The 23,027-nt window shown below is 43.6% G+C and overlaps 1 pseudogene; it reads left to right on the top strand.

The window, feature by feature from the left end:
* Positions 1–6,838: 6,838 nt before the first annotated feature.
* Positions 6,839–13,312, top strand: LOC123457337 (annotated as a pseudogene).
* The last annotated feature ends 9,715 nt before the right edge of the window (positions 13,313–23,027 follow it).

The following is a 23,027-nucleotide window of genomic DNA, read 5'->3' as shown; positions in this document are numbered from 1 at the left end:
GAGTGAAATAGAGTTCGGGCTAAATACAAGTGCACAGCTTTCACCTGAGGGCACACGGGTGATCTTCTGATGTGATAATGACTTCCTGCAGGCCTGTGGCTGGGGGACCCCTAGGTGCTGACACAATCTGGGTTAAAAGTGACTCCTAGAAGCAAGGAGAATCTATTATATTCATTATAAAAGCACTTGGTTGCACAGGATGTGTCTGATGGGAAACAATGAAGCTCACAAAATCCCCCAGTGAGCTAAGGGGAAGGGGCTCCAGCTTGGGTTTAAAAGTCATACTCCTTTATTACATGTGCAGTTTTCTTTGACTCATGCACATTGAATCCTTGTACACAAAACACAGTGAAGCGTTGGTGATGGATGGGTTAGAGAAACAATGACAGCATGGCCTGCTGCATTCTGGGAGCAGGTGGATGGTAGAGGGTTTAATATGTGGCAAGCTCCTTATCTAGCTCTTCCCCACATCAGACCACAACCATGTCAGACGTAATGACTTGGGGTGTGGCTCACTGAGAGAGAACTTGCCTAGCATGTGCAAGGCCCTGGGTGCTTTTCTATCCCCAGAACGTTCACATGACCCACCCTTGCATCCTCATTTGCACACTTGACCATGTAGTGCACACAACTGTCTTAAGCTGATAACCGAGTCACCTCTAATCCAGTGTTTGATGGTTTCACTGGTGCCCTGACATTCAGTTCTTGGCCTGAAGAAGAAACATGGTTGTGATAGGAGCTACAAAGCAAGCTCATTGATGCAGCAGGAATGGTTAAATGTGAAAGCAGTGGCTTACCAGGATGGGGAGAGGGAATGGGCACACAAGGGCCTCTTGATCTTCAAACATCAGGTGCGTGCACCATTGCCTGTCTTTCCGTGTTACTGGGAAATTGAACCCAGGCCAGAAGGTTTTTAAAGCAAGTGCTTTTAACCCTTAAAATCTCCCAAGCCCTTGAAGCCTATTTTCAAAATATAGCCTGAAGGTCTTACTTGTTCTCAGCCCTTCTTACCTGACTCCCTAAGGATTCTCTTTGGAGAAAGGCCTCGTTGCATTGAAATCCCAGTCTGCTGGCTCTCACTTCCAGGAACCCTTCATCCATGGTGGTTGCTAGGTGTAGGGAGTGGTACTAAGCTTCCCTAGAGAGTACCTTGTGCTCATCCACCTCCAGTGTGAGCTGTTCTCTTCAGCTCAGTTATGAAATGGACAGGATGGCTCACTGTGCATACAATCAGTAGCTGCTGTTGTAGTCCCAAGCTAATTGAAGGAAGATGCCATTCAGTGCTTGGCTAAGCAGGGAGCTGTGGCCTGAAAACTTTCACTAGTGTTTCATCTTCTGTTGCTTTGGCTTGCAGCACCTGAGAAAGATGCCAGTAAATAGAGCAGAGGAAAAGACTCTAAATTTAGGAGCCCCTCATCTAATACCATGAAATTTCATGCTGGCTTCTGATCCTAAACACTTAAAGTTAGGAACTGAGGGCCTGGATAATCACCAACCTACCCAGTACCACACACAAGTTAGGAGATGAACGTACAGCTAATGGAAAGCCTACCCATCACAGATGCAATTACCTATAAATTGCATCATTCATACACATACACTTACACACACACACACACACACACACACACACACACACACACACACACAAAAGAGGTCCTCCAGAAATGTGAACTGCCCCCATGAAAGAAAGCAGAAAGCTCCCATGTGAGGAGGAGTCCTGAACAAGAAAACACCCCTCGTGTGACTGATTCAGGTGTTCTCTGGGAATTTACTGACTGGAGCTGAGGTGATCAATTCCCATGCCTGGTGTCCAGGAACTGTGTCAGGTTTCTAGGGGAGAGACATTACTGGCATTTCTAGGAAATATTTCTGGCCTCCAACAAGGTGGTGGTTGCAAGAACTCTTTTAGCAGAAAAGGAGATAAAAGCCCATATTCCCCCTTACAGGTTCAAGTACACTGCTTGCTTCTAGCCACTTTTAATTTGCACTACGGGCCTGCTAACCCTAAGCTGCTTCACTTAGGCTACTTGACCAAAAATGATTACAATTATGTGGTTTGTTTTCTCATGTTGGGACTGGCTCCTGCAGCTTCTCACATCTTTAGGAGATCCTCTTGCAAATGGCAGAACTACTTGAAAGACAAGCTTAGCATGAGGTCAGTATTTCCACCCTTTCTCCATTATCTGCAGGGAACATACTGAGACCTAAGCAAGAGTCTGCTGGATGAGCTCTTGGGATAGGCTGCATTCTGGTTATTCTGATAATGTCTCCACTGAGACATATAATAGCCTTGGGTAGGGTTGTGGTATACCATGGATTACACAAATGGAAAATCAGCTCAGATACTGAAGTCTCATGCACAGTCATGTATGACAAGTTTGTGTCTTGAATCTCAGGACTCCCCCACTTATATGCACACATCTAAAACAGCATCTTTCTCCTGGAGACATCATTAATTTGGCTGTTTGTAGTGGTCAATTGTTCCAGCAAGCTCTCTGCTGAGTTGAGAGTTTCCAAGTGTCTTTTAATAATTGCATATAAAGCCAAATAGTGCTGATGCTTTGTAATAGCAAAACATAGAAGTTGAGCCGGGCATGGTAGAGCACGCCTTTAATCCCAGCACTTGGGAGGCAGAGGTAGAAGGATCACCATGAGTTCAAGGCCACCCTGAGACTTCATAGTGAATTCCAGGTCAGTCTGGGCTTGAGTGAGACCCTACCTTGAAAAAAAAAAGAAGTTAGGAAATGGAGAGTTAGGAATGAGTCACTACTTCAAAACAATTTGTTTTTTGCATTCATGAATTAGAAGCACTTACTTTGCCACTCTTGAAGTCATTAAAGTCAAGTGATTTTATGGGGAGGACAAAACACGAGATACAAAAAGCTGGCCCAAGTGTAGTTCACAAAGGGGACCTAGTGTAGCTCACAAAGGGGACCTAGTGTAGCTCACAAAGGGGACCTAGTGTAGCTCACAAAGGGGACTTAGAGTAAGCATCCACAAAAGAGCTGCACACCTAGCTTCTTGGCTTCCCTGGTGTCCTGAGAAAAGCCTGATCTGTTGAATAGTCTGGAATTCAAAGTGTTTCAGAGCAGCCCAGCCATGCTCCCATGAAGAGCTGAGACCCACAGAACTCATCCGTTGTGGTAATACTTGGAGGATCATTCTTGGTCCAACCACTGTTCATCTGAAATTGGGGAAGGGTATCTATGGAGCTGTTACACAATAAGAGATGGGGTACCACGACTCCCCTCACAGAGCTTGCTTTCCACTGGTTTGTTTCAGTCTAACAAGTCATAAAAATATTAGAAACAATTCCCATGTGCCCAATTCACTTAGTTCATCAGTAGTTTTCTGTGTATATTATATGCAAGAAGCTGTCTTTATCAGGGCAATGTTCTGTCTTCTCCTAGAAATTTAAAATTAATGTTCCCCTCACAGAGGCTTTAGAAATAAGCAGACAAAAATAAAGTGAAACAGACACATGAAGAAGTTAAGCTACTACCTAAGCAAGTAGTAGTTAAGGTAACATGAGTCCACTTCTAGGACATCCTGGGAATTGCCAGTAAATTTATTTGTTGCTTGGCAACAAGTACCCCACCCAGGAAGCTCAGCTGAGTGAAGGGTGTTGGAGCTGGACCAATCCCATGCAGTCTTGCAGATGGTAAGCCTAACCTGTTGCCTCCTGTCAAGGGTGGGGCTTCTGCAGAAGTGGAAGTGGAGATGGGGGCAGGGAGCATGCTGTGCTCCATCACTCAGGGCAGTTCTGGGTAAGACCAGTCCTCACACAGGCTACTTGTCCATGTAGTTCTACGGTTTTAATCCCACTATACTGGCCAAGGCCAGACCATGGTCATATATTTAAGTAATGAGACATGACAGGGCCTCCTATGGTGGCTAGAACACCCCTACCAGGATGTAAGGAGGTTTCCAGAAGTGAGGGTTCTAATCCCTTGAAATGCTTGCATTTGTGAAATGCAAAGGAAGCAAGGGATGTTCAGACAAGAAGCAAAGCTTGTAGCCAACTGGGAACCTCCAAACCCAGATTAAAAAGGTGCTTCCAAAATGCTTAAAAAGGAGAGCTATACAGGCAGGCTGACAGTTCTCAGTAGACCCTAGCTGATGTTGGCTGCTCAGCAATGATGAACTGAGAAATATTTGGAGGCTGAATGCTTAAATCTCTCCAGACTCTAAAACTTGGTTGTATTTTCTAGACTATGCATGATGACTAGGCATGAATGGTAAGACCCCTGCAGGTGTGTTACACACAGCTTTCTTCCTGTCAGTTAGAAAGATGCAGATGTTCTCATCTGAAACAAAACTCCTTACTAGTGAACTAGGAAACTCCTGCTCTACCCAAGTTCATTTACATAAGGGTCCCTGTGGACTACCCCACATTAGTACATGTAGGTGGTACTATGATTTCTTCCCAAAATTTGGCCTTTCAGGGACAAGTTAGATGGTAGTCAAGTTTGTGGCTTCTTAAATGTTGTATTTATATTAAATGTATTATCTGTGTTCAAGGTTCTCTAGAGGAACAAAAGTGATAGAATAGCTATGCATGATAAAGGGGATGTATTGGGTTATCTTCCAGGTTTTGAGCTTGACAGTGCATAAATAGATGCAGTATTGAGTGTGGAAACCAGTAGCTACTCAGTCCATGAGGCTGGATGACTCCCCAGTCCCAGTCTAGCACTGAAAGTTTTAAGGACTCCTGGAGAGCTGCTCATCCATGTTGGAAAGTTGAGGAAACATTCTTTTACTGTTCATGAAGGATAAAAGAAACAAGGAAGATGCACAGAGATGGGCAGCCAGATAAAAAGCACTCACCAGGAAATAGTAAGAGGCCCTGTGTTCTCCTAGAGCTTCTTTACATACAGTGCAATGCTGGAGGACTGGGGAGGAAGGACTTCATCACTTATTTAAGCCGTAATCCTTCCTGAAAATCAAGAGCTTTCTCTTAACCCAATTCTTTTTTTTTTAATTTTTAAATTTTTATTAGCATTTTCCATGATTATAAAAAAAAATCCCATGGTAATTCCCTCCCTGCCACCCCCACACTTTCCCCTTTGAAATTCCATTCTCCATCATATTACCTCCCCATTACAATCATTGTATTTACATATATACAATATCAACCTATTAGGTATCCTCCTCCCTTCCTTTCTCTTCCCTTTATGTCTCCTTTTTAACTTACTTTAACCCAATTCTTAATCTGACTAAACTGACAACAGAATTTAACTGGCACAATAACTTTCCCATCCTGAGATACTAGAAAAAGACAGTTGAATTCTCTATTCTAAAGATTTTCCAGTTCAAACTAAGTCACCAATTGCTTAAGCCTCCCTTGCATCTCTAACCACAAACACCTTCAGCTTCCTTCAATTTATTTGATGTGTCTGTCTCCACAGTATGCTGGTTTTTGGCTTTGTCTAGTCTTGATGTGATAGCCTCTGGGATGTCCTCCTTTTCTTTAATGATTTTCATCAGGTTATCCTTTCAGGCCTTGATCTCTTTAGCATGGGCAGACTGTTCAGTCTTGTGTATTCTGTAAACTTTCTATTTCTTGCTGGTAATCTAGTGAGTTTCTCTACTTGTGTCTTGAATCCAGCAAATTCTGCTGAATCTGTTCCACTCCCTTTGCTAAAGCACACTTCAGCTCCTCCACTGCCTGCTGGTGGGATGCAATGGCAGTCTCCAGTTTAGACTTCCTCAGAGCTATTACATCTGAATTCTCCTGGTTGGCATGGTTAAGCTTGCTTCTCAAGGACTCTTTGGACAGCTTATGGATGGCTGTGTGCAGACTTGATCTCCTTCTGAAATATTTCTTCCTGAGTTCTAAAGCTTTCCTTCAGAGATGTTACTGATCTCAGATAGTCAATACAGCTGAGAGAAAGGCAAAGTGGGGTGTCTCCAGTCACTGACTCCATACTAATGAGTATAGGTGTATGCTGATGGCCTATACAGACTTTTAATTATGAATGCTTCTAAGTAAATACAATTTTTAATGTCAACAAAACAGCTGCAGTTTTGCAATTAGAGTGATACTTAGTTGATAGAACAACAATTATTTTATATAAGCTGCATCAGACAAATGAAGATGAAAAAACGTACTGTCTCCATATGTAACTAATCTGTGCTGTGCACAAACAAGAACCTGCTTTAAAATTCCATGCCAATTTACATCCCAATACTATGCCTGGCAAAGTCATTGGCTACTGGAAACACCACCAGGACAGGGCTGTCTAAAGACACATTCAGTAGTGGGTCAATTATACCAAAAAAGGGGGACTGTACAGTCTACAAACAAATATTACATAGACTTACATTTCAATTTTCTCTGAAAGGGATCGGTTGTGTATGGGGCAGAGGGGGTCCTAGAAGCAGCTCATTGATCATCATCTTTATCCTACTCCTCTTCCTCATCTTTCCCTCTTCCTTCTTTTTCTTGCTATTTTAAGTCTTGAAAAGTCTTTTTTTTTTTTCTTTTGCTGCACTGTGTTTTCCTTTAGCTCTGAAGGCAGAAATATCCTTTTTATACTTTCTCTTCAGCTTGGCAGCTTTGTTTTCATTAGGCTTCTAGTTATCTGCACCAGTATTGTTCCACATCTCTCACAGTTTCTTTGCAACATCACCAATGGGTAGGCTGTGCTAACTTTTGATTTGGGAGCACTATTCAGAACAGAACAAGAAGGCTGAAGGTGGCCTCTTGGGTACATTGGGACCCTTGAACTTCTTGTTTCCCCTTTAGGAGGGATATAGGTTTTCATTTCTCTCTTATATGGAGCCTTGTCCACCTTCACTATATTCAACTTTTCCTGCTTATTTAGCAGACATAATGTCCCACCTCTCTAAGAACTTCTTAGAGATCGCTGAGAAGTTGACAGAATCATCTGGAGGCTTCTTTTTGTGTTCCTGCCAGCAGGTTTGCACAAAGAATGAATATGATGACATTTTGTCTCTCAAGTTCTTAGGTCCTCCTTTGCCCATTTTTTTTTTTCCTCAGGGAGGCACAAAAGCCACCCAGTGCCCATCCAGCTCTCACTTTCCCAGGCACTGTCTCTGTGAAGTGCAGTGTACGGCAGTGGTGTGGGCAGCACAAGTCACATGCAGCCTCCTCTTCTCCACTCTGTAAGTTACTCTGACTGACTCTTAGTAACTTCCTATGCTTGGTTTTTTTTTTTTTCCCTCAGATTATGATTGAACACCCCAGAGGTGGAGACCCCTGACCTTTGTGAGAGATGTTCTTGGTTATTCCTACATGCACAGAATCAGGGAGCCTTAAGTTCTACAAGTTGATTTTCTAGCTTCCCAATGCCCAGGAAACTGAGCATTATTCCAAACAATGAACTCACCCTGGGCTTCTCGGTTGGGACCAACTCATTTACATTAAATGGAGCAGTTGAAAGAGCAGGCACTATTTCTGCCACCTTAGGACACATTACCATTTGGGGATATGACGAGCCTCTGGACCTTGTCCATATCTAAAAGGGATGTGCAAGTGTTGTATGAGTTCTCTGAGAGGTGAATGCTAAGCCAATACTTATACTGGTCAGGAGATGGGAGTGAGGGTCTTAATGCAAGTTAGGAGGCTCAATGTAAGTGTGTCACACTGAAAGACAATTTAAAGTATCCAATGCTTACTCTGAAGAGGATGCCTAAGTAGGTGCATGCCAACTTCAATGCCAGTGTGACTATGGTACATAATTATCCCCCATCTTGATTTTTCATATGGAAAAGAGGCAGCTGCCCTTTGAGTTGAACTTGAGCCTCATGGGAAGTCTTCAGTATGGTCCCATGTAGGCACAGAGAACACTCATTGGTTGGAATACTACAGTGATTGCTACCATGGCTTCACATTCAGGGGACCTGAGATCTCCCTGTTGTACAAATTGTAGGTGGGTTTCATTTCCAAACTACCTTAAATGAGGTGAGCCTGTGACGGCATGTTTTTCTGGGGGGGTCGATTATTAATGACATCTCTTCTTTTGAACTGGAGTAAATGACTGTCTCTGCTTGTGCTTATCTTGGGCAAGTACTCCCACTTGCCTGACCAGCAGACAATCTGACCAAAACTCATGGTGGATCAAAACAAGAGACTTTACACATTATCTAATGAGCTTGACCTTGACAAGGAAGGGAAGAGTTGTTCATGTTATAGGGAGGCCCAGGCAGCATGTAGCATTATGGGCTAGAACCCTGTATTGACAAAGGGCACTGTACTTGATTGATTGGATGATAGTGCCTTGGCTATTTGGGAAAGAAGGTCATATAAAGAGGATGGGCATACCACATCCTCTAAACACTGCAAACAAACTCCAGACAGACTGAAAATGGACTCCAGACACATGTGCCACCTTGTGCATCTGGCTTACATGGGCACTGGGGAATAAAATCTGGGTCCTGCTGGCCTGGGTACCCCCATAACACCAGATATACAAAGTATGTCTAAAGTTAATTTACTGTGCTGGCAAAAGCCTTCTTGCACTCATACTTTCTCTCATTCTCTAGAAGATATATTTATTTTTTTAAATAGTAAAAAGAAATGGAAACTGGGGAAAAAAGATGAAGATGCCAATACTAGCCTTGCTACTTACAGCATTCTTTTCATCTTCTCAATGTTTTAACTTTGTTTCTCCACTGCCTCAAGCTGCTATGTAAGTATCTCGATTTCCAATTTACCTTTGGAACTGGCTTTCCAAAGTGCCTCAAGACCCAAGAGCTTTCCTTTAGCAGCCTTGAGAGGTGATGTAAAATTACCAATGACCTTGTTTGGTTCACTACACTTGGCTTGCAGAACCTCTCGCTGCTTTGCCTTCATTTTGGTCTCCTGTAGTTTGTTTAAGGCGTCTTCTCTCTCCACTAGATACTGGTTTTGTGCGTTGTTGATGCCCCCAGGCTGTACTCCTTTTCTTCAATGGTTTTCATCAGGTTATCCTTTAAGGCTTCAATCTCTTTAGCATGGGCAGACCATTCAGAGTGTTCCTCCTACCTCAGCCTCCTGAATGCTGAGATTAAAGGCATGCACTACTATGGCCAGCCATATATCCTTTTACTTCTAGCTAAAGAGGTGTGTGTGTGTGTGTGTGTGTGTGTGTGTGTGTGTGTGTGTGTGTACATGGTATAGATGCTAATACTAGTTTTACTATTAGCCAGTTGACCTTGGGAAAACTATTTAGTATCTCTGTGCTCAGTGTCCTTGTTATGTAAGTCTGTTGAAGAGGAACAATAGAATACCCACTTCCTAGAATTGGTATAAGGATGGATACTATGTGCAGTCACTTACAATAATGTGTGGCATGACTGAAGCATTCCACAAGTGCTTCAATACATAAATAAACTAAAACAGGAGTGATGCTGTAGCTCCAAGAGCCAAACACAAGAAGCTGGGGATAGTAAAAAGTTACTCTGTTCCCAACACACCTGTCATGACTAACAACTGAGATTTCAAGTTCCAGGATGACAGAAAGAAGAGAGACATAGAATGACCTCAGTCATCAAGAAAAAATCTAACTGGCATCAAAATCCTGACCTTTCATTAAAAAACCTGGTATTTCTATATCATGACCCCAGCTGGCATAGGAGAAGGCAGGAACTATCATGAAATACTTGCAAAACCTAGTAACTAAGAATATTAGAACAAGCAAGAGGACAATTGACTGCTTGTGGAAATTTGAGGAAACTGATTCAAAGTATTAATACAAAGAACTTCAAATACATTTGTGGATATCTGTGCAGTTTATATACTTGGTTTGGGTTTAGTCTTTACTTTTGACAAAGGATCTGGTGTGAAACACCTGGGACTTCCCATCATCCTATGATAATATTTGCCTTAGCAGTATCAAGTCCAAACTCACATTGAAGCACTGGGTCAAGGGCTCAGGCCAATGGCAGGTATGTCACCCAAGATGTCCACTATTCACACATGTGGGTCTGCTTCATTAAATAGTAAAAACCATTACCCTAGTGTCTAACTCCCTCTGGAGTTTGAGAGCTTTGGTCTTTGCAAAGAGTAGGCTCTGCTCAGCATATTAATATTTAAGCAAATCATGTTCAAGCACGCTCATTTGGTCTGCCTCTTAGTAAAAAAAGAAGATGAAAGGAACACAACAGAGTAAATAACATGCCAGTCCAAAGAGAGAGAGACATACAGTCCCAGACACCAGTACTTTCTTTCAAAGCACGAATGGAAATAGTAGCAACAAAAGAAGATGGAACAGGGAGGAGGAGGAGGGGAAGAAGATGGACACCATGAACACAGGAGTGAAAGTGGGCAGAGGACATGTCTAAGAAAATAACAGGAAACATTCGATGAAGTTCCAGTTGCATACAGCAAGAATGTTATCTTGACAAGGGAAGTTTACCAGCACATCCTAGAACAGTTAATATTCCTACACTATTGGCTTCCCTCCAACACACAGTGGTAACTTGACATTAATGTATTTGGAACTGACTCAGCAACTTCAGAAGGTTGATTGATTGACCCTCAGTACATCATCACTAACTCTACCACATGGGAAAACAATGACTCAAATCTTATGCATTCATTAAAAACCTCAGTACACCTTTGCACCTGGTGGATAATTCAAAATGAACAAGTGTGGAAAATGAACCTTAGTAAAGAGAATCCTGCTGGGCAAGGTGACTCAAGCCTTTTATCCCAGCATGCAAGAGGCTGAGGCAAGAGAATTGCCCCAAATTAGAGGTCAGCATGGGCTACAGAATGAGGACCTGTGTCAGAATATGAGTAAATAATAAACAAATAAAGGAACCTGGAAACTAGACCTGGGGAACCCACAGCAGCAGCTTCTGCTAGAAGCAGGGGAGACACTCCTCATGAGGGTCACTCAAGCAGAACAGGAGGGAAGCCCCTAAAACTGTGCTTTCCTGCCAACAGGTATTTCTGAAGACTGTGGGGAGAGAAGGCAGAATTCAGAAAAACAAAGAGCAATGATGACTCTAACAAAGTAGCTTTCTATATGGCTAATTTGTAAAATCTTAAATTTTGATTAAACCTCCCCCAGACTTTTACTCAGCCTCTTCCCCTGACCTCAAGTGATGCAAGTATTTTAACTTGCCCTTTCCCCCAAATACCAAAGGCTATAATTCATATGAATGAGATGATATGAGAATTCTAATGAGACCTTGGAGTGTTTGTATATGGATGAGAACAACCCAAAAGTCAACTAAGAGATGTGACAAGATGAGATGAGTGTAAGTGTTCATTAAATGATAAACCATTAAATTATGGACCTTGGGCTGGGGAGATGGCTTAGTGGTTACGTACTTGCCTGTGAAGCCTAAGGACCCCGGTTCGAGGCTCGGTTCCCCAGGTCCCACGTTAGCCAGATACACAAGGGGGCGCACGTGTCTGGAGTTCGTTTGCAGAGGCTGGAAGCCCTGGCGCGCCCATTCTCTCTCTCTCCCTCTATCTGTCTTTCTCTCTGTGTCTGTCGCTCTCAAATCAATAAATAAAAAATGAACAAAAAATATTTAAAAAAAAATTATGGACCTTATCAAACTAGAACTCATAAAATGTACCCTTTACTCTTTATTGACTGTAAAGATGTATTTGCCGCCGGGCGTGGTGGCGCATGCCTTTAATCCCAGCACTCGGGAGGCAGAGGTGGGAGGATCGCTGTGAGTTCGAGGCCAGCCTGAGACTACATAGTGAGTTCCAGGTCAGCCTGGGCTAGAGTGAGACCCTACCTTGAAAAACCAAAAAATAAAAAAAAAAGATGTATTTGCCATCTAGCTAGTCTCCACCCTCTGCAGCGCAGCCTAAGAAGTCAGAGGAGCCCAGGGTCTCCCACCCCACCACTCTACCCCTGCAGCTTCCTCTTAGCAGCTGGTGTTCAAGGAGCAGGAAGAACTAGAGATCCTGTTTGATGAGGAGATGGAACAGATGACAGGTGGAAGAACTATTTACTGCTTGGTCTGATGAGGACTCCAACTGTGAGATGGATGACTGGGATGTTGAGACCATCCTCATTGTCACTCAGACACCACCTTACAGGTGCCAACAGCCTAAGAGAGACCACACAGGCAGCCACCCATTCCACCCTAAGATGAGTGCTGAGCTGGCCAAGGTCATTATGAGCAGGTCTTCTCTGGGCAGGATCTGTGGACAGAGAAGTTTGAACCTGAGTATTTGCAGATCAAGCAAGAAGTGGAGAACTTCAAGGAAGTTAACATGATCAATCAGGAACAGTCCAACACCTTGACCCCTGAGCCTCCTGTGGACCCCAAACAGGAGGTTCCTCCTGGGCCCGCAGGTTCCAGCAATTCCCACTAATGCCCTAGCCAGCAAGGTGTTTGTAGTTCCTGAGTCCTGTACCTGCTCTCTACCAACCCAGAACTGCCAAACGACCACAAAGCCAGGACCTCCATGCATACTCTGGAACCCCAGCTCAAAGACTCAAGCCAGACACCATGTTTTTACCCCATGGTGAAAGAAGGGGTGACCCTAGGTGCCAAGACACCTCAAAAGAGGAAGAAAGAGTAGCTCAAAAATCCCACACCTGGAGAGCCATGTGGGCTGGATGATCAGTTCCAAGAGCACTGGCCCAGGACTGCTTCCATTAGCTCTAGCCCCTCATTAGTCATTAACTCAGTCATCCACTATGGCTGTACCCTTCAGTCACTGCCTAATTTCCAGCATCCTTCCCATGAAGTGCTCAAAGAAAATGGTTTCACACAGCATGTCTACCACAAGTATTGGAGGCACTGCCTTATGAGCAGAAGCGCTTTGCCATTGGCCAGTCTCAGGAGATGAGCACCCTCTTCTGCTTCTGGACCTTCTTCTACCAAGATCACTTCAACAAAAGATGTGTGAGAAATTCAACAGCTGGCTCTGCAGGATGCCAAAGACAGCTAGAGATGTGATTTGGAGTGCCTATTCCGATACTTATTTATGGCCTGGAAAAGAAGTTCTCGATGGACATATTCAAGGATTTACAGGAGGAAACCCTGAAGGATGATAAGGCTGGTCAACTCTATGGATTGGAAAAGTTCTGTACCTTGAAATATTCCAAAGCCAAAAATTTGGACTTTGGCCCCAAACTGCAACAATACCTTGGAAAATCCTGGTGTCTGCAAGAATTCCAGCTAGATTGTCCCCACACTCAGGGGCAAAGAAGGCAACCACAGGAGACACCCAGTGGTAGCAGGAGGCAGAGGTGAGGGCAGGAAGCTGTGCCCATTCCTGTCTTCCAGTAGGCCTGCCACAAGGATCAGCCATTCTCCAATGCCACCTACTGGCCAGCCCATCTGGGAAGATGCCAAATAGACAAGCAAGCACTCAACACAGTGACTTTTGGAAAATGAAACCTTTGAAGCCCATGGGATTTGGGGAGAAGGGGTGGGGTGGGCAAGGTTCCATAGGGATGCCCAGACCCAGGACAGCAAAGGACTGGCCTGGTTTACTATGACAAGTCTTTGCACTGAGTAGCAGTGTGAACTCCATTTGGGCTGTTGGATGTTCCCCCTGGGCATGAGGCTGCTGCACCCTCTTCCCCCTTCATGGTTTCATCCTAGATTCTAAGCTGGGAGGGGAAGGGGGATATTTTGGATATACACAAGTTTTAAATTATTGTTAATTTGTCTAGATTACCCAAATCATTCCTCAGCCCTGTCTCCAGAGCTGCCTCCTGCTCCCAAGCTAACTATGTAGCCCTCTGAAGGCTCTGGGGCCCAGGCCCAGCATGGTCCCATGAAAAGCTGTAGCAGCATTTCTGGGCCTCAGAAGCACCAGCTCCTTGATCACCTGGGGTTTCCCTTACCATGCCCCTGCTGCGCTGCCATGCCTTCTTGGAGAAGGAAACCTAAGGGTCTCACAGTGGGAGTCCGGGGAAGTCGCAGCCTCTCTCATTCCTCTCCCCACCCCTAAATCCCACCCAGAGAGACTATCAGAAAATGATTTATTTTCTCTGACCTTTCCATCCTTGGGGAAATGAATAAAATATGACTGTAAAAAACCCACAATCAAAAAATCATAATCTCTCCCTCCTACCTCATTTATAGAACGTGACGTCATTCTCCTTCATTGGGATTTCTTTATTCTGTTCTTGGAAATTTTTTTTTTTTTTATATCAAGGATGGGTCTCACTCCAGCTCATGCTGACCTGTAATTCACTCTGTAGTCTCAGGATGGCCTTGAAGTCATGGCAATCCTTCTACCTCTGCCTCCTGAATGCTGCAATTAAAGGTGTGTGTCACCATGCCCAGCTGGAAATATTTTTTTTTTAAATTTATTTATTTGAGAGTGACAGACACAGAGAGAAAGACAGATAGAGGGAGAGAGAGAGAATGGGTGCGCCAGGGCTTTCAGCCTCTGCAAACGAACTCCAGACGCGTGCGCCCCCTTGTGCATCTGGCTAACGTGGGACCTGGGGAACCGAGCCTCGAACCAGAGTTCTTAGCTTCACAGGCAAGTGCTTAACCACTAAGCCATCTCTCCAGCCCTGGAAATAATTTTTTTAAAAAAGATTCCTTATTGTGTACCTGGAGCCTGATATAACACCAAATGCCTTTTATCCTTTGCAGAGTCAACTTAGCCTCCACCTGCTCTGGAAGTGCCCAGGCTCGGGCTGGCTGGAATCTTACCTGGACTGAGTTGCATGTACATGCCCTCTACCTAGAGGCCTGAGACTTGGGGTGGAACGTGGAAGCTGCACCCAGGATGGCCCTGCTCTGGCATTGCATCATGTTGGGCTGACATGTCTACATGCTGCCATCACTGTTGTCCTCATGCTGCTTGCTGTGGCCTCATGCCAGGCCATCCTATTGGGCCATGCTTTGTCCTACTTTTGGAACCCCAAGGCCAAGTTTGCCTCATACTTTTAGAGTACAGAGTTGGCATAGGTGTGAAACTCATGTATCATCAGCTGGAGCATCTCCCCACCCCAGAGGTGCAGGTGAGCCCCAGTGAACCTTGGTTTGGATCTTTTCTGTATTGACTGAAAACCCTGAATCCTCAAAGAAGGCCTTGTCTCACCAGATGTAGAAATATTTTTTTTTCTCCCTCAAGGGTCTGCAGGGTCTTCCCACCTTACATTCCCCTGTGCCAGCCCTCTTATTGGCCTCTCCCAGGAACTAGGGCTATGGAGGAGCTGGGGGATCCTGTTGGTCATGAAGCCCTGTGGCAGGAAGGTATATGTAGACATTATGCATACCTGACTTATCTGCTACAGCCACTGACCACCTGAGCTGGCCTGCAAACATCAGTTGAGTGGCTACTGGAACACGTGTCTAGTTCTGGTCAACTGGATGCCCCCCCAAGTGGGACCTGGGAAACTGCACAGGTTTCTGGCCTTGTTGCTCAGTTACTGAAACTTCTGTGTCCCTCATTGCCACCAGGCTCTGTTGTTGTACCAAAGACTGAGGCTTAGAGATAGCATCCCAGGCTGTGAAAGCTTGCACTCTGATTTTGGGTACCTGGTTGCTTTTATTTCACACCCTCCCACTCTGTCCTCCCTGCGTTCAGTATATGGAAAGTCTGGCTCAGTTCTTACACTGCAGTAACTTCAAATGAGGATGAGGGAGTCTGCTGACCATGGGTGGATCCAAGGATTACCAAGCTTGCTGCCTGCCATGCTGCGCCAGACCCTCCTTCACTTTTCCAGTCCTTTGCTCACATTCCCGCACTGTACCCAGCAATACAGCAGGTGAAAGGCTGCTCCGATCTGGACCCTATCTAGGCTAGGGGCTTCCTTATTGCCCTGCACCTCTGAGACCAGAGAGAGGAAACACCTTCAAGGCAGGATGAAACCTATCATCTCAATACCAGATGAGGAACTAGTGGGGTTTTTTATTTGTTTGTTTTGGGTTTTTGTTTGTTTGGTTTTTGTTCTTTCCTTTCTATACCATGTTAGGAGTTAATGTTGCAAAGCATAGTTTACATCATCACCTTTTGAAGGCTAGGGCCATCAGGGCAAGCCACTTCCCCTTCTGCCAATTTCCCACAGGAAAAGATCTGAGACAGCAACAGCCTACCCACTCCATCCTCCCTCTGCCTTTGCACGGTTGGCCCATGCACCTGGACCCTGGTGAGGGGCAGGTCCTTGGCCTCCTGAGACTGGGAGTGAAAGCACTACAAAAAGATAAGGCTGCTCAGCCCTCCTCCAACCTGGAATCCAGGCCTCACCATTGCTGAGCTGATGTTAAAGTTGTTATGTTTTTTGTTTAGTACTTTGTAGGTCCCCCAGCCTTTCTAATAGCGGATGTACAAAAGAAACTAGCTGCTCAGAGCCCTCAGGGTAAGGCTGGAGGGGCAGGGATTGCCAAAGGTCAGGGTAGAGTGTTCTGATCAGCTGGTACACTCTGGATGGGAGTCCCAAGGAAACATGTGAAAGGTCCCTAGGTTCTCCCAGCCCCACCCTCTCCTTAGCCAAGGTGATGGTTGAGGCAGAAGAGAACTGGCAACCTGCTTCTTCCTGGAGAGGAAAATTTGTGACTGGTTTTGCGGAGAAGGTTCCACCTTATGCTAATCATACATTATCTTACCATGTGCTAGTATATCACATTCAACAAAACAAAAAATGTAAAACACTTGAATAAGCTTGTGTTATAACATTGAGGTTCAGGTGTATCCTGTAAGGGTCTAGTGAAGGTTCAGCCATTTGGTCTGTCTTTTAGGAAGTAGAATTTTATGGTACCATTGACGTTTGGGTCTGGATTACTGTTTTCCACCCTTTGATTCCCTCCCCGCCCTCCCATCCACCTTATTGTCTAGTCCATGAGGTGCTTGGTGGGTATGTAAGGCATCTTGGGGAAATTCAGGTTAGGTGTTGCAGATGAGGGAGACTATGTGTCGATTTTTTTTCTGTGATTGGGTAAGTTCGCTGAGAATGATCTGTTCCAGGTTCAACCATTTTTCCTCAAATTTCTTTTATGTCGTTTTTTCTTACTGCTGTATAGAATTCCATTGTGTAGATATACCACATCTTTGTTATCCATTCTTCTAATGATGGACATCTGGGTTGATTCCAGCTTTTAGCTATTACGAATTGAGCTGCTACAAACATGGTTGAGCAAATCTCTCTGGCTTTTGGTTTGAAGGTTTTAGGGTACATGCCCAGCAATGGTATAACTGGGTCTGTTGGTATTTCTATAGTCAGCTTTTTCAGGAGTCTCCATATTGCTTTCCAAAGTGGTTGTATCATCTTGCATTCCCACCAACAGTGAATGAGTGTCCCTGCTTCTCCACATCCTCGCCAGCATTTATTTTCATTTGACCTTTTGATGTTGGCCATCTTTATTGGGGTAAGGTGAAATCTCATAGTTGTTTTAATTTGCATTTCTCTGATGATTAAGGATGATGAACATTTTCTTAGGTGTGTGTTTGCCATTTGTATCTCTTCCTCTGTGAATTGCCTGTTTAACTCTGTGCCCCATTTTGTGAGTGGGGTATTTGTCTTCTTATTGTTTAGACTTTTGAGTTCTTTGTAAATTCTAGAGATAAGGCCTCTATCAGTTGGATAACCTGCAAATATTTTCTCCCATTCTGTGGGTATTCTATTGGCTTTGCTTATTATATGCTTGTCTGTAAAGAAACTCTTCAGCTTCATATGATCCCAATGGTTGAGTGACTGTTTAAGAACTTGAGCCACTGGGGTTTTATTCAGGAAGTCTTTTTCCATTCCTATATCATGGAAGGTACTTCCTAAATTTTCTTCCAGTAGTTCTCGAGTTTCTGGTCTTATGTTGAGGTCTTTGATCCATTTGGATTTGAGTGTAGTGCATGGTGAAATGTGTGGATCAAGTTTTAGTTTCCTGCATGTGGTTATCCAGTTTGTCCAGCACCATTTGTTGAAGATGCTATCTTTTTTCCAGTCTATATTGTTTGGGCCTTTGTCGAATATCAAGTAGCTATAGTTGCTTGGCCCAAAATCCGGGTCCTCAAGTCTATTCCATTGGTCTATACTCCTGTTTTTATGCCAGTACCATGCTGTTTTTATTACTATGGCTTTGTAGTATAACTTTATATCGGGTATGGTGATGCCACCAGAGGTATTTCTTTTGCTGAGGATATGTTTGGATATGCGAGGCCTTCTGCCTTTCCATATGAAATTTGAGATCATTTTTTCTATCTCTGTGAAGAACACTGTAGGGATTTTAATTGGAATTGCGTTAAATCTATATATTGCAGGCTGGAGAGATGGCTTAGCGGTTAAGCGCTTGCCTGTGAAGCCTAAGGACCCCGGTTCGAGGCTCAGTTCCCCAGGTCCCACGTTAGCCAGATGCACAAGGGGGCGCACGTGTCTGGAGGTCGTTTGCAGAGGCTGGAAGCCCTGGCACGCCCATTCTCTCTCTCTCTCTCTCTCTCTCTCTCTCTCTCTCTCTCTCTCTCTCTATCTGTCTTTCTCTCTGTGTCTGTCACTCACAAATAAATAAACTTAAAAAAAAATCTATATATTGCCTTTGGTAGGATTGTCATCTTCACAATGTTAATTCTGCCTATCTAGGAGCATAGCAGGTCTTTCCAACTTTTCAAGTCCTCCTCAATTTCTTTTTTGAGAGTTTTTATATTTTTGTTGTATAGATCTTTTACTTCCTTGGTTAACGTTATTCCAAGGTATTTTATTTTTTTTGTTGCTATTGAAAATGGGACCATGTCCTTTATTTCTTTTTCTGTGTCTTTGTCATTTGCATACAGAAATGCTTCCGATTTTTGTGCATTGATTTTGTATCCTGCTACTTTGCTATAGGAGTTAATCACCTTCAGGAGTTTTGGGATGGAGTCTCTCGGGTCTCTTACATATACAATCATGTCATCAGCGAATAGCGCTAACTTAACTTCTTCCTTTCCAAATTGTATCCCTTTTATTTCCTTCTCCTGCCTTATTGCTTGGGCTAGGACTTCCAGAACTATATTAAAAAGCAGAGGTGAGAGAGGACATCCCTGTCTTGTTCCTGATCTCAATGGGAATTCCTCCAGTCTCTCTCCATTAAGTATTATTTGGGCCTTTGGAGCTTTGTATATTGCCTTTATTATATTGAGATGTGAACCGGCCATGCCGATTCTCTCCAATGTTTTGATCATGAAGTGATGTTGTATCTTGTCGAAGGCCTTTTCTGCATCTATCAAAATGATCATGTGATTTTTATGTTTAAGCTTGTTTATGTGGTGTATTACATTGGCAGATTTTCGTATGTTGAACCACCCTTGTGTTCCTGGGATAACTCCCACTTGGTCAAGGTGGATAATGCTTTTGATGTGTTGTTGGATTCGGTTTGCGAGAATTTTGTTGAGGATCTTTGCGTCTATGTTCATTAGGGAAATAGGCTGATAGTTTTCTTTTCTTGTGGCATCTCTGCCTGGTTTTGGGATTAGGGTGATACTAGCTTCATAGAAGGAGTTGGGTAGCTTTCCCTGTTCTTCAATTGTGTGGCACAGTTTTAGGAAGATTGGTTTGAGTTCTTCCATGAAGGTTTGATAAAATTCGGCTGGGAATCCATCTGGTCCTGGACTCTTCTTTTTTGGGAGGTTTTTTTATTACTTTTTCAATCTCCATGAGCGTGATGGGTTCATTGAGGTGGTTGATCTGCTCTGAGTTTAGCTTTGGTAGATGATATGCATCCAGGAATTTATCCATCTCCTCCACATTTTCCAGTTTTGTGGAGTAGAGGTTTTTGAAATAAGTCCTGATGATTCTGCTGATTTCACTGATGTCTGTTGTGATCTCTCCTTTTTCATTTTGAATTTTGTTAATTTGGAGTCTCTCTTTTTTTTTGCTTGATCAAATTGGCCAGAGGTTTGTCAATCTTGTTTATTTTTTCAAAGAACCAGCTCTTTGTTTTGTCAATTGCCTTAATTGTTTCCTTGGTTTCCAATTCATTAATTTCTGCTCTGATTTTAATTATTTCTTTCCTTCTGGAGCTCTTTGGGTTGGATTTTTCTTGTTTTTTCCAATGCCTTTAGGTGGATGGTTAGGCTATTGATTTGGGATCTTTCTGTCTTTTTTATGAAGGCATTGAGTGCTATGCATTTTCCCCTGAGGACTGCCTTCATTGTGTCCCACAAGTTTTGGTATGATGTGTTCTCATTGTCATTCAATTCCAGGAATTTTGCAATTTCATTTTTTATTTCATCCACTATCCATTTATTGTTTAAGAGTGTGCTATTCAGTTTCCAGTTGCCATTGGGGCTCTTGTTGGTTTTTTTGTTGTTGATTTCTAGGACTATAGCATTATGATCTGATATCATGCAGGGAATTATGTCGATTTTCCTAAATATGTGGAGGCTCTTTGTGACTCAGTATATGGTCTATTTTAGAGAATGTTCCATGGGCTGAGTATCTGCTTTCCAGGCTGAAGTGATTTATTCATTATTCTAATCCTGCTTTTGTTCTTTGTAATTTGTGGTGATTATGCTTTTTCAATACAAAGACATGAAATTTGAAAAATCAAGAAAAGAAAGGGCTAGGGATATATCTCAATGTTGTAGTATATGTCCAGATGATGTATAAGGCCTTAGGTTCAAACCCTCCCCAGTGTGAGGGAAAGATGTAGGAAATCAGGCCTTGGGATTGGAAAGATGGCTCAGTGAGTAAGACACCTGCTTGCAAAGCCTGATGACCCTGGTTCAATTATTCCCCAGCACCCATTTAAAGCCAGATACACAAAGTAACACATACATCTGCAGTTTGTTTGCAGTGGCTAGAGGCCCTGGCATGCTCATTCCTTCTTTCTCTCTCTCTATGCTTACAAATAAATACACTTAAAATTGATCAGGTCTCTAAAGGACTTCAAACTTTCTAGATATAGTCATATCAAAGAATACCCTTTTCAGATAACATGAAGAGTTATTATTATTATTATTATTATTGGCCAGGCATGGTGGTGCACACCTTTAATCCCAGCACTCAGGTGACAGAGGTAGGAGAATTGTTATGAGTTCCAGGCCAGCCTGAAACTACACAATCAGTTCCAGTTTGGAAAAAAAGTTTCTAGGAAATTTCTGCCTAAGAAATAATTTAAAAGGAAAAAGCCACACTAGCAGCACAGTCCAGTTTAAGATCACTTTTGAACTTCTAGTTGGTTGAGAAGTTCCACTTTCCCACTGTCAGCAGCTCCCACCATTGTTCAAAGCTGGCCCATCTTAGCCTCCAGTTCCAGTACATGCTGAAGAAACAAGGATGTCAGTGTGGTTGGTTTCTGACCCAGAAATGGTTATCTCCAAATAGCTATGGATAAGTGTCACCATGATGAGTGGGCATCATTCTAAATCTTTCATGTTCAAATATTTCCTATATTACTAAGTTATTCTTAGGAGCATGCCTAGAAACTAGATGATAAAAAACCACACTACAAAGCAATGCAGGACAGCATTAAAACAAATATTATCCAAAACTGTAACACATATCAATAATCTACAAAAAGGAGCTATGATCATTGCTAATGTCCTGGTAAATGAGTAGCTCACATAAACAGGCTCAAAGTCCTGGACTTAAAGATCAAAGTACTAAAATGTAATCAAGATTTAATCTTTGTGATGATGGAAATTGGTACCCAGGTCACTGCTTTCCCAGAAGCCCAGCAAAGAAAACGATATTCATTTTCTGTTCTTAAGTCTACCTCCCAGGCTCCAAACAAGAGGAACACCTTTCAACCTCACCACTCAATGTAGAAACCACTATCATCTTCACAAGATCAGCACCAGACTTCACATGGCCATTCTCATCTCAATCCAGGGCTAGCTCCTGCTCTATCTCCCCACATAGCTGGTAGCCGTGCCCCTTCAGCCTACTCCATGTCCTACTCAGCCAGTGAACTGTTCAGTGTGTTGCTGCTTCTCCTGCAGTGCCTCCTGGAGTGCAGTGATGTCCGAGATCTGGTGGGCATAATGGGAGGAGGGTGTGGTCAACTGCAAAGGAAATTCAGAGAAGTGAAAGGCTGCTGGGCTCACCGGCAGATAGGGTTGTGGGAGAGCCGGTCCCGCCGGTCTTTTCCTGGGGCTGAGTGGAATGGTGAGTATCGACGACCCAGACCCTCTCCTAGGCACCGGAGAAAAACCACACTGCGTTGGGAGACTTGTTGAAGTAGGATCTCATTTTATTGTATCAAGCAGGCACTTATATAGCATCAAGGTAGGGGGTGGGAGTTTTAGGATTGGGTGAGGTTTAAGGGCCAATAATATTTTATCACGTTAGTAGTAGCTGGGTGGAGGCAGTTTTAGGTCAGGCCTTGCTGAGTCACTCCTATGCGGAAGTCATAGGCCAAAGACAGGTTGCCAAACTCTAGCCAGGCTCAGGAAGTTCCACTGGGCCTCACGTTCAGGCTTCTTTAGGCCCAACATCTCCCCCTTTTGTTTTTGTAAGCATGGTGGAAAACATGGCCCCTGTATTAGGTTGTCCCCCTTTGGTGATCTTACCCACCACTGGGTACCATGTATCCAGCTCATTGAGAATCCATTCCATGAACTGTCTTAGGTTGTCCCAGTCTTTCTGAGATCTTACCTGTCATTGGTCAGATGGAGGGTGGAGGAGGGATGCTCATATGAAGTCAGCCAGTCATATGAGGAGCTTGACTACTGAGTAGTGAGCCTATGATAACATATTTCGACCTGATGAAGTTTTATTGCATCTAGCCATTGCTGAATAAATTGTGTAATCTTATTAATTACACAAGGCCCAACAGTGAGGAGAAAGAGGAGGGGCCCAAGTAGGGGGAGTAGGTAGGGTAAGAAGCCATGTAAGCCCATCCACAGTGGGTTGTCTTGAAGGTCCTGCTGTTTCCTTTCCAGGTCCTCTTGAAGCCTTTTGATCTTGTTCTGAATGATTCCCAATCCATAGGCATAGCAACAGCATTTTTTCCTGTAAAAACAAGCATATGCCTCCCTTTTCAGCCCTTAATAGGTCTAGTCCTCTCCTGTTTTGTAGGACTACCTCAGCCAGGGAATCTAGCTGTTGTTGGAGATCAAGGATAGTGTTGGACATGGCTTTTATGTCACTGATCAACTGGAGAGTTTTTGGTGGAGATTGATTGCCATACCCATCTTGGCTGTTCCGGTGGCCATGCCTGTGGTT

This window comes from Jaculus jaculus, unplaced genomic scaffold (genome assembly GCF_020740685.1).
Source record: "Jaculus jaculus isolate mJacJac1 unplaced genomic scaffold, mJacJac1.mat.Y.cur mat_scaffold_37_1_1805170_arrow_ctg1, whole genome shotgun sequence".
NCBI classification, from domain to species: Eukaryota; Metazoa; Chordata; class Mammalia; order Rodentia; family Dipodidae; genus Jaculus; species Jaculus jaculus.
The sequence above is the reverse complement of the archived record's forward strand: the minus strand, read 5'-3'. Positions and strand labels throughout refer to the sequence as shown.